Source organism: Cebus imitator, unplaced genomic scaffold, assembly GCF_001604975.1.
Source record: "Cebus imitator isolate Cc_AM_T3 unplaced genomic scaffold, Cebus_imitator-1.0 Scaffold102, whole genome shotgun sequence".
Taxonomy (NCBI): domain Eukaryota; kingdom Metazoa; phylum Chordata; class Mammalia; order Primates; family Cebidae; genus Cebus; species Cebus imitator.
In genome coordinates this window covers 5442093-5446321 of record NW_016107417.1, presented here as the reverse complement: position 1 = coordinate 5446321, position 4229 = coordinate 5442093, and the positions used below count along the sequence as shown (strand labels likewise).

The window sequence follows — 4229 nt, the reverse complement described above, 5'->3', positions numbered from 1 at the left end:
TTTTTTTTGGTGAAACAGCATGCTTTATTGGGAAGCAGAGTGCTGCACAGTGACCAAGAGATGAAGGCCCTTCAGAGGGGCATTTACACATTTTACTCCAAAAAACACACAGGATGTTTTGCTAATAAAAATCAAATGGAACAGGGATTCCTCTGGGCAACTCCCCAGCCTTATTCCATTCAGAGGTTGAAAAATGTCCCAACCATTTTCTTGATGGCAGCTGTGGTTCACTAAAGATAGAGACCCTTGGAAGTGCCTTTCTGTTTTTTATAAAGAACATTTTCTTTATATATTTTGAAGTCTTCATTTGTTACCTTCGTTCTATGGCTCTCTTAAGGCCATCAGACAAGCTTCTGTGCAGATTGCCTTGATGTCAGCACCAGAGAGGTCATCTTAAGCTATGATCAAGTCATCCATGGTTACATCATCAGCCAGCATCATCCTGCTTGTATGAATCTGAAAGATGCTCTTCTTAGTATTTTCATCAGGCAGAGGGGATTCTGATCTTCCTGTCAAAGTGGCCTGGTCTGCTAAGTGCTGGATCCAAATTTTTATTTAGTTTACAGCCATGATAACTTTCACATCTCCACTAAAATCAAATCCATCCAACTGGTTCAACAGCTCCAACATTGTTCACTGAATTGCTCTCTCACCACCAGAATTTGTCATATCTTTTTGTCCCAGGGGCATTAATATCATCATTAAACACAATGGATTGTGGGTGTTCTTCAGCAACTTGAAACAATTTCCATATGAGTTTGTGCCCATCACCTAGGTAGTTGTGAATAATTTCAGAGCCAACCACTCTCAAGAAAGTGACTGAGGTTTGGTTTGCTAGCACTTTGGCTAACAAGGTTTTACCTGTGCCAGGTGGACCATGGAGAATGACAAATTCTGACTGGGCAGTTTGGAATTGCAACCCGTAATTAGAAAACTTTCGTCTTTTATAACCACCAGTGAATGAGCTGTAGTTATCACAGTGGTGGAATTTCAGACCAGCAGGAGAGGGATTTTTTCCATCCCACTGAAATGACACAACATAAGATTCTCCCTATGTTGCCTAAGCACGAGGTTGATCTGTTGAAATTTGCAGAAATTTCCACTGGAAGTTTCCCACAGTGAATTTGTCTCTGTAGAGCTGGATCGTCTCACTGAAGCCACATTATGGAACAGTGAATATGTGGGAGTCTAGTAAGAAACAGATGCTACACTCCAACTGGGTACTTTGAAACATTTAAGAAAGGAATCACTTGCTGACCAGGGAAATCAACAAGGAATGATGCAGAACCCTGAAGCTAGCAACCCTGGGGATGCCTGATCACCCTGGGTCTGAATTGTATACTTAATTTTATTTAATCCTCACATTTTCCCCATAGCTAATATTACTAATACTTTTCAGAGAAGGAAAACTGAGGCTTAAAGAAGTTAAGTGAGTTGTCCAAGATCTCACAGCTCATATGAATCACCTGAATCAAGTTTAGTGCTAGGTTTTCTGAAGCTAAAGTTTATGCTCTTTTCAACACTTGAGTAATCTACTGACCTTTTATTTATGCAATCACTTTATTTTTTACTCTATTAGATGAGTATACTTGTATAAAATTCAAACATTACAGATATTATAGAGTAAAAAGTTCAGTTCTGACCTCTGTCCCTCAAACCACATTTTTTCTCAGAAGTTGTCATTATTTACAGTGGAATATGGCTTCTTCCAGATACTTTTTCCCCTGTGCATTTACAAACTTAGCACATATATGACTATTCTTACAGAAAAGGTAAACTGAAGCTTAGAGAAATTAAAGTGATTTGCCCAAGGTCTGCTTCCGCTGGATATCCACTGTAAATAGGGTCATTTTGTCAATAATTTTCTTTAATTTCTTATTATTTGATACTTTTTTTTCTTTCATTTTGGACCCCTTCCTCCCAGAGTGATTTGAATTATTTCATTATACTGGGGCTTAAATTATACAGATATATATCTGTATAATTTATATGTACAGATATGTAGAGATATATATCTAAACATATCTATATATTTAGGAATGAAACTTCCTGGTGTCTTTATAGTCATACATAACTATAAAACCTGATTAAATTAAGAAACAACATATTTTCAAAATAAAAATTAAATTGTCAATGTTAATGCCATGCAGTTTAATGTAATTTAAATAAAATTGCCAATGGTTGTATTTAATAATAGGAAGACATTTTGTTTACTTCCTGACTTTTGATTTTGAGCATGATAGTCCATTTTTGTCATTATTGTTATTGTTTTTTCTTTTAAACAATAAATATATGCTCTCCTTTTATCCTATGACCTATCAAAAGGCAATAATGCAAAGTAATAGTGCATGCCCAAACAGCACTGAAACATTTTTAAAGGACCATTTACCAAAAGTATTTTTCAGGTATCTCTACAACTGTAAGTTCTGGTAATGAATTTTTGCAATCTGATTAGTACAGAGGTAGATACACACACAAAAAAATCCACATTTCCCAAATGGTACTAACGATCATATCACTGTATATGAATTTGTGTGTATAAGATGACTCAGTTCTCTTACAAATTGTTCCTTGTTTGAACTACTGGTAAGCTTTTATTTGCATAGCATAAAATGAGGCAATTTATTCTCCAGTGGATGTTGGTTCCTTGTTTCCATTCTGGGTCCACCTCAATTTTTTCTTCATTAACTGCTCCAGTTAGTATACATTACTGCCCCCTGTCATTTTTATAACACCATATGTAAACCTTGGTTTATTCAGTAACTTAAAAAACTGACGTTTCAGTCCAAGAAAATGTCTTGTAATTCTACCATTGGAAATTTCAAGATTTGTCATATAGTTGGTTAAAATAAACTACAAGTACATTAGCAGACACAGAATGTTGTCATTTAGCTATTAGGATCTGCAAGCTCAAATGCATTGAGTTATGTCTCTTAATACATGGAAATGAAATGCTATTCCTTCATAGGATCAGTTGGTTATAATCTGATTAAAAATAGCAGTACAAAATGCAGGGATTGCATTTTGTGGGTATTAGGTGGTAATTTAGATGGATCCAGAATATGCCTATTTTTTAAAAGAGTATCAATCATATAAGAATAAAAAATTAAAATAGTCTCAAGGTGTTTGTGATACTGTCCCCCACCCCCACCACAACCATAAGTTGTGATAAGTGAGAAGTTCCCAGTTTCAGAACTGCTGTGCACTGTGTTCTACTTCCCTGCATGGGGCACAGAGGCAGTAAAATTGGAGGTGGGAGGAGAATGCTGCTGAAGGGAGTGAACACAGACTTACCTTCAAACTCTTTTATGGTTCTGTCTGCTGCTGGCAAGGAAGTTGGCCAAATTAAGGATGGGATGCTGTGGTCTGTGTGGTTTTATGTCTTTCCAGTGCCCAGGCCAGGGAGATGTTTCTCCATTTTGCAGACAGGCTTAGATTAAATTCTTTCTGTGGATGTCTAGACTCTGCTGGATTGATGTCAGCCTTCCATGTTACTCATCTCCTAGATTGTACTAGGGCTTGAAGTCTCTTTTTCCTGTTCTAAGATATACTTACTCACTATAAAAGAGAAGAGAAAAAAGCCATAATGGTGGTTCTATGGCGTGTAATGTCCTCATAACTCTTACCCTGGAGTGTAATAGATTTAGTATTTAGTTGGCATAAGTGCCAGAAGTGTGTTTGTTTCTGGATCTTTCCTTGGAATTCAACATGGGTATCCATTAAAAGGGAAGTGTTTCCTTAAAATACGATTTGCTTTCAAAGCAACTGATAGTTAAGAAAAAACAGTTACTTTTTCTTCTTTTTCAGGTATCCTTTAACCTACCTCCTTTGACTTGGAGGTATAAAACAGACATACTTTTGAGTTGATAAAAGCTGGTTTAAGAGCAGAGCTGTGACTGGACAGGGATCCCCAGATGCCTAGGACCATATTCCCCAAACTAGACATCTGCTGAGGAACAAAAATCAATAATATATTGAGAGTAGAATGGTAGTTATCAGAGGCTGGGAAGGGTAGTGGGGCAGGGGTAGGGGTGGGGGATGGAGAGAAGTGGGGATGGTTACTGGGTACAGAAATATGGTTAGATTGAATAAAATATAGTATTTGATGGCACAACAAGGTGACAAAAGTCAACGATAATTTACTGTAGATTTTAAATTAACTAAAAGAGCAAATTGGAATGTTTGTAACACAAAGAAATAATAAATAGTTGGGGTGATAGAGACCCCAT

General features: G+C 36.7%; 1 pseudogene; it reads right to left on the bottom strand.

Moving 5' to 3' along the window:
- Window positions 1-230: 230 nt before the first annotated feature.
- LOC108310164 lies at window positions 231-3928 on the bottom strand (annotated as a pseudogene).
- Between the last annotated feature and the right edge of the window lie 301 nt (window positions 3929-4229).